We start from the raw sequence: 14351 nt of genomic DNA on the forward strand, positions 1-14351 counted from the left end.
TCTGCACCTTGTCTTATATCTCATTATCAACAATAATTACATTATTTTCATTCTCGGCAGTCTTTTGAAAGACTATTTGTTCTAAAATAATATGATAAAGATTATTCTATTTTATTCAATTAATATTTGTAATTTTGCGTGGCTCGATTAATTTTCGACCTGATAACTTTTGAATATGAAATGCGTGATACCCCTTATCCAGATACGCTACGAATTATCTCCTGGAATATTGGCATCGATACGAGATACAAGCGACCGCGCGAGTTTGCCGGTCGCGTATAGTAAAGCAGACAGAATATCGGTCGCGTAATTTCAATCTCCGCAATTTGCAATTGCGTGGGTGTATGCGTGCGAGTGGACGGCACAAACGAACCGAGGCGGTGTGCGGTTTCATCCACGTTTGCGTGGTCGGCGTAGGAAAGAATTCGGCCGCACAATTTCGACCCTCCCCCCAGGGATGCGGCCGGTCCGAGTTGCATACACGCGTATACCTACATGTACATGTATACGGGTCCCCGCAACATATGAAGTTTGCTCGTGCAATTTCCGCCTGCCGACCAACGGCGTCGCCCTGCCAAAGAAACGTACCCCCGTACCTTCGTCGAGAAGAAGCGACAGCGCGACCGCGGCGAATTAGTCGTAACGAATGTTCCGCGATAAAATAGTTGGCCGCAAATCCTGCTGGTGAAATGAGCCAGCTTTTTGCTCATGTAGAGAATACGCCCCTTTGTTTAAGCAGTTACAACCTTATTTAAAGCGCGCCCTCTCCGCGCCGCGGTTTCTACTTGTTTTTTATCGCTAAGTTTCTCTAACAATAATGTCGGCATCTTTAATGTCAGTGTTATTATTCGCGTGTGTATATATATATATATATATATATATATATATATATATATATATATATGTGAGAGAACTCATTCATTATTCTAATAAAATGTAGGGATTTAACTCTAATTAAATGTAAGGCGGGATTTCCGCATTTTCACACACACGTGCACATCCGTTCTTTAGCGAAAATCAAAATTTTGCAAACCTCAATGTGTAGAAATTCAAACTTCAGTGAAAAATATACCAAAGACATTTATACTGTGGAAAAATATCTGAGGATAGATATTCTATTTTGATGTGAATTACAGTCGATTTATCTCATTCTAAAATGTACGAATTCATATTTTGAAAACTTGACGAAATTTACGAAGAATTGCAAAAATAGTCTTCAACTCAAGTCTGAAATATTTTGCGCACCTGTTATATTCGGCGTTAATTGACCGTACGATATTGCTGATAACACTTCGACAAATTCGCGACGCGTATGACACTCAGGGGCGTAAAGCCGTGGAATCGATACGAATCTCGACAACCGCTTACGGATATAGTCATTTTTTACAGAGGGCACCGGATGCAACTGTAGCACATTCGCAGGTGCGGCGCGCCCGTATGTCGTGGATCCAATACGACCACGATTCACGTCCCAGAAGACCGCCGCCGGGTCGACCAGACTCTAATAATGACATAGTGCGACCACACGCTGCGTGTGTCTATATAGAGGAAGAGCCAAACGGTATAATTAATATTAAGTATCAAAGTCCGAGGAGAGATATCGTTTCACCAGTGTATATCTATAATAGCCTTATTGTATGTGAATGTATATATAGGCACAGATAAATAAGGTCATAATAGCCTTTAAAGAGATACGATCGGAACGTTCGAATGGGGGATGGCGCGTTTGACGTGTGGAACACGTGTATGTGCGTATACGGGGTGACGTTATGTGTGTACAGCTGAAATTCACAGATTATTCATGCATGTACATAGTCACGTGTATATACTGCATGCTTAACGGGCGGCTCACGTGTGCACGGATATTAATTCTATTAAATCGTGGCGATGAACTCGACGCGAATACGCTCGATCGAATATGCGTCCTCGTATTTTTTTATTGATTTAATTAATTGATAATAATTCATATAATATATGAACATGATTTTGAAGAAGCTCGCTGGAAATTAAGGATTACGGGCATCCAAGATTATATCCGTTTGCTGTCCGCATGCAAATATTATTGATAAATATAATTATTGTTAATATTTCGATTATTGAATCGATCAATATTGAAAATTATATGCGAAAATGTTGCATTCCAAAAGTTTCAATTTTGCCCTTATAAAATAAATTGCTATATTGAATTTGCGAAGTTTTCCGATACTCAAATATTATGTATCACGTTAAAGTGATTTTATTACGAAAGTATGCTTCACCTTTTATGAAATAGTTGCAATTTTCAAGTCGCAATAAAAATATGTGCAAAATAAAAAAAATTGTGAAATTTATATTTATTATTTCTCTTTACTGGTAACTTCTCTATAACTGATACAATTATCTACATCTATGAAAGCATACGTATAATAATGAGAAAATAAATTGCAAAAAGCCATTATGACGAGATGAATAATCGAAAATAATCTGCATCTTAATCGTTATCTTAATACTACTTACACTCGAGAAAAAAGCTCTCCGTTTGCACACAGGCAGACACTTGCGTTTATTGAATACTTCGACACGAACGAAGAAAGCTCATCGCCCACAGCGATGGGTGCTTTTAGGAAACCATTAAACAGACATCGGCCTCGCACCGATCATTGTGTCTGGCTTTTTTCCCTGCAATTTCATCTAGGAAAATCAACGATAGGGCAAAGATTCAAGAAATTCAATAAAATTCATACTAGAGTAAATAACATGAAAACATTCGTAAAAGAATAATTTCGAATAAAAAAAAATACGCATTAATAAAATAAAATATTGTAATTTTTTTATATTCATACGAGAACGCATTATCGTTACCAGCGGGTTAAACCAGCTGGGCACCAACCGCGCTCGGGTTGAATAAAGAAAAATTCCGACAGGATGGACCCGCGGATATTTATTCAAGCCGCGTTGCTCGGTCGTGCCGGCACCTTCGGCTCGTCGCCGCGCGGGGTGTGAAATAAAAATATATGATATTAACACACAGCGCGCGCGTTTTCCCGTCAGCTTTCAGCATTATTCCACCTTTGCGCTCGATCCCCCGCCTCACCCCCCATCGTCCTTCTTTTACACTTTTCACTGCTCCACCATGTTAAACAAATACTCTGTACACACACGATCAGGTGTGGTCGCCAGGAGTCGTGCAGCACTGAACTACACGAGATCGTTACATACGTATGGTACTTTTGCACCGGTGAATCACGTGTTTCGTTCGCGTTGGATGAACAAACACGTGTGGCTTAGCACGTGCGTGTACTAGTGACTACGTGGCTCATAGAAGAAATCCCTTATAGCCGCGCTCTCCCGTTTTATTTTCACGATAAACGACCGCGAATTTACCGCGTAAACGCGGATGCTTCTTCCTTCTTTGAGCGTATGCCGCGCCCTTTGTTCGTTCTCGTATTATCCCTCGTGAAAAATGGAGCGAGGAGTGCAAAATAACGCGTAAACGTCGTGATGAAAGCCCGACGAAAAAGGGAATATATCCCGCGATGTATTTTACAAAGCTATTTATCGACTCCTTTGTCCGAAATAAATATATTGCTCTCAGTAATGTAATATACTAGAGGAATGCAATGTAATATGTATTATGAAAATTCTGAGGTAATAATAAGGAAATTTATCTTATTTTCAGAAAAAAAAAATACGTAAATATATTTAACACAAATTATTAGCAATTTTGTAATCATGCGAGCATGTATAAAGCGTACAACAAATAAAAGTCTTTTCTCCCTCCTTACTCTCTCTATGAAAATGTTTGAAAAATATTATAATTAAATAAGAAAAATATGTTTCATTGTATCCCAGCCTTACCTCTCGAGTAATTAAACTGTCGTTAAACTGTTAAGTGCTTCAAGTTATCAAACAAGCTTGCGATAAATTGTTCTCGCATGTTCGATATAACTAAATGTGTGGATGTTGATGCAGCGCGCGCGGCTGTTGAGTACGGGCGACTATTACTTTACTCGCTACGGTCGAAGTGGGGCAGCCCTTTTCTACTTTATTTGCTTTGCAGCTCCACGGCGGTGGTGACATTTTTCACAGAGCCGTATATGCGTGTGAGTGTGTGTGTGTGTGTGTGTGTGTGCGTGCGCGCCTTCAACTGTTATTTCAACGAAAATTCGCCAACGACTCGCCATTGTCCGTGTTAGCGTTCCGGCTTCCGCATATTGCGCGACGATTTTTTTTCTGCCCGACACTCACCAGCGTACGTACGTCACGATTTTTATGCCCCGACCCCCGGCGTGGATAAGGTATACGGCCACGGTTGACTTGCGATCGATGAACGACGACTGCAAAAAAATGCAGTCGCCGGCCCGCCCGGAGGACCATCGCCGCGAGATTCCGCCGAGCAACGGAACTTCACCGGCGAAGTGAATTTTTGTTTCCCCTGCTCTTTTTAGCGATTATGCCGAGTGGAGTGGAGTGGAGTGGGACTCTGCACACCGGAATGCAGTTACTCGCGAAAATCAGGTTTATCGGAAGTCGTTGGAGGTCCTTGCTCGCGCGCCTCGTACTCCCGTGAGGCCCGTGTTGTATAGAACGGAAAGTAACGTTGCTGTACAGTAAAAGGAAGATATTAAAGTATGTTTAACCTTTGCTGAAATTACATTTCCAATAAAATACATCCTACGTTTGTTATTATCTGTGTGATAAAAAAAAATGTGAAAATTTATCAAACTTGTATCATCAATCTGATTTCAAATAATATATCGATGTAATAAGTTAAATAAAACAATTAAAAAAAATCTTTATTTATAAATTAAATTATAAAGTATGATACACATATCTCTCTCTCTCTCTCTCTCTCTCTTTCTTTTTCCTTCCCTTCTGTCTTTAAATATTAATTTCAGATTTTTGCAAATTATAGTCAGAGATCGATGGCCATATAAAAGAATGCTTTCAAAACTTCCCATCGTTTAATACATCGTTAAAGAGCTCTGCGCAAAAGACAAAGAAATGCGGCTGGCAGAGACAGGCTTAAACACTAGCTCGAAAGCACTTCAATGTTCGTTCACATCTTTAAACCGACGACGAAGTTTGCTTGTGTGCTGCGCACACACACATTGTTTAACTAAGAGTAAAAGAGACGAAAATTAAATATTAAATTATTTCAAAACGGCCGGACCAAATTCCCATGCGTTTAACTTGGCGCATTTAACTTTTCGTAAGTCACGACTGACGCGACCTAATTAACTGGTAAACTAGCCTCGAGTTAAAAGGATTCACGTGTCTTAAAGTTCTACGAACGAATATGCCTGACTGCCTTTTGGGAAGGCATCAAAAAGTTCTTCCTGATAGCGGAATATAAATCGCAATTCGAAATTAACGTTAATTCTTTTCATTAAAGATAACCACCTCTAAAATCTCGAAAAGTTTTGTCAATTTCTTCTATATTATTTACTTATTTAAACTACTTCTGCTAATATTTATTTAATTATTTAAATCAAAATTTCATATCTCTAATAATATACATACAATTATTCCAAGCGCAAAAATCAAATCTCTTGCTCGACGAAGTGCCTCACGAAAATTAAATGCATCCGGGAAAAATTTGTACATCGTCTTAAATATATTTCTTATCGTATTAAAATGAACGCTGGCGAGAGCGGGAAGAAGAGCGCGAGACGCCTTTTCTTAATTTGTACGCCTAGCGTCTAGGTCGGATGAAAAATATTTTTTCCTCTATAGTAAGCTCGCGAGAAGCGGGAGCAGTCGTTACGAAAACCATCTTCTTAAGGGGATTAAAGGAAAATTAAATCTCTCATCGCGCCAACCTTCCTTTAACGATAGCAACCGAAAAAATGAGGACTGCTGCAAATCCTGCATTTGCATGTTATAATCTTCGAAAGAGCGCTATACCGTGCCAAATGTTTTATCCTTTTCTTAATTTCACTGCAAAAAAGCCGTAAAAATTCCTGTACCAAAAAACGTGAAGGAAGGATTTGAACAAAAATATCGAAACATGAAAAGTTCTTTCGAATTGTAAAAAGTTCCAAGAATACACAAATTGATAACAAAATCTTACTTAAGCGGCCAGTTTTAAGCAAATTTTATTTTAAGCAAGATCCCCTTTTGATGTCACAGTTATCAAAATATTTATTCGAAAAAGTACGACCTTCGATTAAATTTTTAGCCAAGAAAAAGATCTCTTTATTTTTCATTAAGTATATATTCATTATAATATGTTTCAGAAAAAAAGCATAAAATTAATAATAAATTTCATTGATATAAATCGATAAAATTAATGTATATTGTGAGTAAATTCTTAGCCTCGTAAAAGCCAATGGCAATGTTTGTTACATAAATACAATCAAAAAAAATTTTCGCAAAAAGCGGAATTTAATGTTGAATCGCGATATCGATAGGATCCAAGAAGACCTTTGCACTGCAAGAGCTTTCTCGATAACCGCATTACTATTTTGTTCTTGCTCATCGGCATTCTTCCTTCACTTTCGTCGCTTTTATTCCGCGAAAATCAAGCATTTCTCGCCAGCAGTTCTGCAGCGACGTTGTCGCCTTTGATGATAGATATTGCGTTTGCCGCACGTGTACGAACATTCGCGATATGATGCGTTCTTGAATTACACAGCACAATCTACCATAGAATTTAAAAAAGCTTTTTTTCCCCTTTCTGTGTGGCTCCTCGGTGGCTGTCGCGAATTCGGACAAAAATACTAATGATGGTTCAAAATTCGCGACGTACCTTCTACAGCACATCAATTTTGATGAAATCCTTAGACGAGTGAAAATTTCTGACTTTATTAAAGCGCGAGTATCGTAAGTTTGCAATTTAACCATTCCACCACGGAAATACTTGCTAAACTAATAAAGAGTTTAATAGATATTTATAATAGAGAAAATTTGTACAACAATATTATTTCTTTTTTTTTTTTAATAATTTTCTTGATATAATGACTGAAAATTATATGAAATAAACTTCTCTATTAAAATAATAAATGTCAATGTTATCAAAGCAGTACCAACTAGTGCATAATTTATGGCGAGATCATTTAACCAAACGCGAAAATGGCCATATGCATGCAAATTTCGAAAACTGTTTTATCGTAAAGTCTCGCCCGACTTGCAGCGTATTAGTATACATTAATTTTACGTTAATTTACGATAATATAAATTTCAATTAAACGTACCTTATGTGTTAACACGCCGACGGCGCTCGTCAACAACAATGCCTGCGCGACTCACAATGCGGTTCGTCAGAAATCCATCGCAACAACCGCACGAAATAATTAAACCCATTTATATATATCTCTCCCTCCCCTCCCCCTTCTTCCCCCACCCACCCCCACCCCCGCCGTATCATGGGGCGCGCGCGCGCGCGCTCGTGTGTACGTGACGCGAACACGTGAGTGTGAAATAACGTAATAAACGTGTAATTTACAAACGCGTATTAATCAAACGCGATTCTGTACACGCATGAATTACTAAATAGCTCTAATGTAAACAGAGGCATTAGCCTGAAATACCAGCAAAACAATACGACGCCACTTTTCATGGCGTAAAGGACTACCTACTCTAATCGCGACTCTGGCAAACCAGTCGGCTAATTTTTCATCCGCGCGGATCGATGAAGCGCGGCCTGTCACGTGCCGGAAAACGGGCAAAATAAATCCGCGAATCACCGAGGGAGCGCTTATACCGCAGGGGTGCGTTTTTACACGATCGGTTGTACCGACGATGCAGTAACGACGATGACGATGACGACTCGTGATATCGACAAACGCGTTTGACGAAGCTCTTTTTTTTTTCTTTCTCCTTTTTTTTTTCGCCGCGACTCTCCGCGAAACGCGCGGGTCGGTGCGAATGGAATACATTTGCGAGAACAATGGTGAGTTTTTCGCCGGCAACAAAGGCGAGCCGGCTGCAATTACTTGCTGATAGACGCGTGCGATAAATATTCGAATTCGAACGGCGGACTCGTGAAAGGCGCGATAGTCGATGCAGTAACTGCAGGTTGCCGGAAATGTGTATGTGATCAATTCATCGACACGGTGTTAACAGCTGGTTTTGTTGAATCTTTAATCAAGTTATTATTATTTCTATTTTCTCCTCTTTTTAATAATTCGTGAAAAATAAAATTTAATTTCTAGAAATACTCAAGAAAATACGTACTTTATGTACATAATTATGGAATGTGCAAGAGAAAAAACGGGCTTTTATTCTTTTACGTAGGTAAAATGTTTTTCACCAGTCAATATATTTTAACGTTACTTTTTTTTAGATTACATAAAATCGTTATCACGCCTTATTGAAGTTTTTCAATACCAGCTAACAAAGTTATTTCGTGAAGGAAACGCGGGGAAGATAGATGAAGCAGCGTGTATGCTGGAAACAATTTTTATCTGCGTTTATATAAATACTTATCGATAGCAAAGAAAAAAAAACGATATTTATGTCGACATAACGGAGTTAGTATGAGTTCGATGTTGAGTTTTAGGAAAAACAAAGGTGTACCTATCCCGCATCGGGGATTTTACAAGGAGATTAAATGTGGGTTGTAAATTACACGGGTTATTTTATTTCTACGAGACGTAAGACTGCCACGCGCTATCGGATGATTAATCGTTTTGCGAATAACCAGAGAGAAACCGGAGCGCAATTTATCCACAACGAGGTAATTGATAGTTGTAAGTAATCGATAGCCATGAACGAGACCGTTGATAACAATTTTCCAAGACAACACTAACAGAGTCGTCGTCAAAGGTTTTTTTTTTTTTTTAAATAATATAAGAGAATATTAGGAATATTATATGACAATTTATTTCCTCGTTATATTTGCGATTTATTTCGCTCCTAAATTATAAAAGATGAATCTTATAATTAATCAGAAAATATGTAAAAAAATATGTGATGAATCTTCTCAATATGATAACAAAACTTCTTATTTTGCTAATTATATTTCTCCTGTAATTACATTTAGAAAAATAATTATGATAATAAAAGACTGAGAATAATTTTTATATATAATATTATTTATAAATAATTGAAAGTAAGTACAAGTAATGCTAAGTAAATGTATACCTTGTAAAATATATTTTGGCAAATTTAGACCTCTCTGAAAGTCTCTCTCTCTCTCTCTCTCTCTCTTTTTCTTTCTTTCACGATCGGATTGGAATAAAAGTATGCAGATTAGAGCACGTATTACATTCGATCGAGGCAGGATCCGAATTCCGAACGGCGAAATTTATACGTTCCTTCGAAGGGCACTCGAACAATTCGGGAACGCTTTCTCGACGATCGCGTCGAAATGGAGCAGAATGAGAAGGCGCCTGTCCCGATAAGCCGCTTTTCCCCGCGTCGCGATTTTATTATCGGCTCACGGAGTTCTCTTTCGACGGGAAGCACCGTCGGGGCTCCGTGAAACGATCGCCAAAGAGAAGAGAGTCAGATTTTCTATCCTACTTCGCTCGTATACTACCTATAAATGTTTAACGTCTCTCTGCGTGTCGCCGATGGCTTCGGCAAGCATCTTTCGTCTTTCTTTGTCAGCTGCTGCCGTCTTGCGAAGGAAACATTTATTGCTTCGCTGCTTTTTCGAGATAATATGACACAGATAAAAGACAGAAAACTTCACTAAGTTTTCGTTATTTGAAAGAACCATGATTTTTATTTGTCTTCAATTTTTATATAAATATATATATATATCTTTGTGTAAGACATTGTTGTTTATAGCAAAAGTAGAGGTTTGTGAAAAACGAGATGTACATCCAGGGCTTAATTAAACTCGAATTTTCATTTTTAATGTCATTAAAAATGATAGAATGCTTACTTGATCGATTACACAAAATGCGCGATTTGTTGTTGCGAAACAAATCTCTTTGAATAATTAAATCCTACAATAATTATTTTCAGGAACAATTGAGTTTCCTATTTCTTGGCTTGCGGATAAAGTATATACTTTAATATATGCATTTACATATAATTTCCAAGTTTGTAATATAACGATCGCGTGTAATTACGAGCGCTTATTAAACTTTTATTGTAAACAAATTTATTAAATTCTCGTGCGCTTATTAAACTTTTATTGTAAACAAATTAATTAAAAATTTTCATTATAAATCGATTTAGTATAATTAGAATTTTTGCCATTCATCGAATAGCTTGCGCATCAAATTTTACGGTTTTAGAGAAAGAGAGAGAGAGAGAGAGAGAGACGTGATTTTTACTATATCCTTTCGCGCAACACGTGTCTACGAAACGATTCGCGCGAACGGGTATATTAGCATGCCGCGGGAATCGCATTTTGCCGAAACAGAGCCAATAAACACCAAAGTCGCTTGCATACGCGATATTGACTCGCGCGTACATTTCGCGCTTTTGTTTGGTCCCCGACGGTTAGCGTATCCGGGATACTTCTAGAATATACAAGGTGCGCTGGATGCAAAAGTCCGATGGATGATTCGCGGACCGGTATACACAGAGATACTTGCGCATTAAGCTTTGAATTACGTGACTCATCACGCAGAATGGGGCTCAATTCCGGAGCTTGTTAATTACATGCAGTCTATTCCTCCCATCTTCACCTTTCCCCTCTTCCCCCTCCTCCTCCTCCTCCCCCCCTTCTGGCTCTCGCGCTCCACTATCCTTCATCCCGGGCGGACCTGACGTTTGCGGAATAACCGGCGAGAGAGCGTTGGGAACGAGGCGCACGAGATAAGCTTCGCGCGAGATAAACCACGACGAGAGCGACGTAAAACGCGAGATTCGTTTTGCGAGCTTTTTGGGGGGTGGGGGGGGAGGGAGATTTTGGATGCGAAGGCGCGTTCTTTTCTCGCGTGTTCTGCGGAAAGAGCCACCGCGCGCACGTTCGCCGGCGGAATTATTTATTCGTTATCCGTGCGATAACGTATGAAGAGCGGAAGAGCTTTTAAGGCGCTTCTGTATTTCTGTATTAATATATTTATGCCGAATGCAACACGAGAGACGCGCGAAATACATTTATTTTTCAGGCCGCGAGATTTCGCGAGAAAGAATACACGGCAGAGCACACGAACGGATACAAGTGGCATGCGATACTATCGTTATGTTTTATGTAGACATTATATACGCGATGTGAACTTCGTTAAAATGTTCCTGAAGAATTTTGTACCTATATATCGTCTCAACGCGCCGACTCTTTGTTATTTCCATGAAGCGTAGTCGCTCTGCCATTTCATCCCGCTCATCGTCTCGCTACCTTCAACCTTCTGCTCCAGGCTGCTGCCATCCCTCATACTTGTCATCCGTGACGCTCGCGGAATAAACCAGGAAGAGTGGAAACGCCACCGGAAATTATCCGCGTCAAGTCGCTATATTCAAATGAGCGTGTCTATGCGTCTGTTTTATAATGACCGAATACAAAATGCGAAAAAACAATCACCGAGCAAAACAGCAAAAAAAAAAAATACTCGCATAAATACAGATTAAAATAATCTTGAATTTAGTTGAAATATCTATATCATTAATATTTTTATAAAAAGTTGGATATACAGATTTTTTTCCATGTGTTGTACTAAAGGATTTAATGCCACGACAACCACTAAAGCCAGTTTTTTTTTTCTTTTTTTTTTAAAGAACTTGCGCAATTAATCTTAAAGTTGAGAAAATTAAATTTAAACTAATTTTCACAAGCTCTCGGAAAAGTTGGATTGAATATTTTTACATTGGATCAAATATTTTTACTCTTTCGAGCGTGAGATTTCTGTTTTAAAAAAACATTATGCATATTTCAATTTCAGTTATAATCATCCTGTTTTTTGTTTTCTTTTTTTTTTTTGTTTTAATCATCGCTCATATGGTTCATAATATCTATCAAATAAGCAAATAAAATTAACGTATGGCAGGACAATGATGAAGAATGGAAATCCATCAGTTTTTCGACGGAGTAACCGCGAGAAGGATGCCGCGTTTTTGTCGCATAAAAATAAAATGCGAAACGATGGTCGTACCTAGCAACACGCATGCATATACGGATAGTTTGCTCGAAAAAACTGGGACGGACGCGTGATTGGCTTTTTTTCTCGAATTTATTGTACGTTCTGGTTGCCTCATACGTGGCTTTGATGAACCCACTTCGGTTTACGTGCCTCCGAGGAATCCGGCGAAAATGAAGAACCGCAAACCTCGCTGGTCAAACAAGTTATTTTTACCGTAAATTTTAGAATTTTTCTCTCTTTTCTTTTATTAAAAATAATTAATTAAAATTGACTATATATAATATATACATATAATTAAAATTGATAAAAATATTATAAAATATAATTAAATAATTAAATAATTTCTAAAAATATTCATACAATCATATCACAAAAAAATATAAAAATTATATTGTTAATTACATCTTTCTAACATTAATTTAATATATTCAAAAATATCACGAATATTATTCTAATACGCAAATAATTAACAACAGAACTCATTTGAAATCAATTTCGCGAAGCTCTTATCTATTTCAGATTTTGCAGATGAAATAAAATAAAAAGCTATTTCCAAATCTGTGAATTTTTAAATTCACTCTTTGGTGCTCTCTCTTTCCTCTATTTTTTTTTTATTTTCATCGAAAAGCCCTCAAAACTATGGAAAAACTCTAAAATACCACTGCGCTCATATCTCGCGCACGCCGGGTAAACGTAGGTGGGTAAATTTTTAGACAAAGTTCACCTCTCGGTGCGCCATTCAAGCGCGAAGCGAGGCATTAAAATAATGCGTACGGGGCGAACGTTAAAAAAAAATAGAAGAAAGATAGATTGTATACCGGACGAGCATGCTGTTTTACTGTCATCGCGTCCACCATACGTGACCTTTTCCTTCATCCGTGACGCAAGATACGGACGCGGTATTTCACAGTAACAGTGGCGATAAATCGCAAAACGTGACCATTCGCGTGAATCCTCCGCTGACATCGTCAACGACGCGTGGGTCCATCGATCGACGACGAAATCCCATCGTCGGAATCCCGGCAATGCCATCGACGATGGAGTCCTCGGACTCGCTCTTAATTCAGCTTAATGCAGAGCTTTCCAGAGAGCGAAGTGCTGCTCGCTACCGGAAAGCTGCGACTTCATCCCTGGAAATCTTTCCAAGTGTGTTGCGTAATTCCCGTGGGGAGTGTCCACGAGAGTAGTTTTGATACGATGATAATATCGTACCAACTCGATTATGATGATTCTATAGATTTTTCCGCGAAGATATACAAAATGCGATTCTTATAATTATAATTTGCGAATTATATTTTTCAAATTTTTTAATACAGATCACATGTTAATAGTTGTATAAAAATTTATTGTGTCAACATCAATTTATTGGCAAAATTTGTATTTTAAATAATGAAGAATTAAATGTATAAAAATGTAAATTAAAAATAAATTGTTATTGAGATCAATAGAAATAACATTTAATATTTCGTTCATCAAAATTAAAAATTAGAGAATGTGTTACTAATATTATTATTAATAATATAAATATCTTGCGACTTCTCAGAGAGATCAATTTTATTTTTATAAAATGATCTTTTAAATTTCATTTCATAATGCGTGCTTTTATAGCAAATGAAAAGACGGCTACGGAAGAGATTTTACTATCATAGAGAGTCGATCTCGAGAATTTTTTAAAGCTCGCAGAGAGATCAACGCGTTCGCCTAATTAGTCCGCGTAATTAGTGTAAATGATAAAATATTACGGGATGGTCTCGCTAGTGGCTCATTAACCTTTAGTTAGTCTACTAGAATTCATTCCCCCATGACAGTTTTTCTTTCTCAAAAGCAACCGTTCCTACGGGATTACGCTGTCGAGCTTGCAAGAGATGCGACCTTTATATGCCAATACACGCCAATTAAATGCATCGTTATAATTTATATGCATCGGAATTTTTTCTGATTTTTTCAAAGTTACGTTAAATTATTAAACGTACTATTCAAAGTAAAAAGAAATGAATCACTTAACATATAATAACATATATAATTTTTCATGTAGATTCGATCAATATTCGCTGGATATAAAAAACGCGAACAAAAAGAAAAATATTTGATTCAATATGCTAATTTATTAGATTTGTCTCTTAAAATAAATAATATGAAATGTATAATTCCAAATGGATATCAGAATACTTAGGTCGAATATCTTATTTTCGTCATCGAGCGTACTCCTAATCTCGATATTTTTCCGCATAATGAAGGAATTACCAGTAAGACGAAGGCAAGTGGAAAGACGCGAGATACAAATCGCGGGGTTATTTAGTTATTTGCATCCGTGATCGCTCGCTTATCAATGGTTTGAAAAGTTTTAGTTGGAAGACGAAGGCGCAGAGGAAGAAAGATATATAATTGATA

General features: G+C 37.7%; 2 protein-coding genes across 7 annotated transcripts in view; one reads left to right on the forward strand and one right to left on the reverse strand.

Moving 5' to 3' along the window:
• The window catches only part of LOC126850073 (uncharacterized), a 96320-nt gene that overhangs the window by 51680 nt on the left and 30289 nt on the right, over positions 1 to 14351 (forward strand). The gene's annotated exons all lie outside the window — the stretch shown is intronic.
• The window catches only part of LOC126849980 (hemicentin-1-like), a 144291-nt gene that overhangs the window by 49924 nt on the left and 80016 nt on the right, over positions 1 to 14351 (reverse strand). The window contains exon 1 of one of the 6 annotated variants that reach the window (XM_050592493.1): positions 7176 to 7252. The exons of the other annotated variants lie outside the window; for them this stretch is intronic. The gene's annotated coding sequence lies outside the window, so the exon portion shown is untranslated. Of the gene's footprint in view, positions 1 to 7175; positions 7253 to 14351 lie in introns of those variants that run through there. 6 annotated transcript variants of the gene reach the window in all.

This window comes from Cataglyphis hispanica, chromosome 5, assembly GCF_021464435.1.
Source record: "Cataglyphis hispanica isolate Lineage 1 chromosome 5, ULB_Chis1_1.0, whole genome shotgun sequence".
NCBI lineage: Eukaryota > Metazoa > Arthropoda > Insecta > Hymenoptera > Formicidae > Cataglyphis > Cataglyphis hispanica.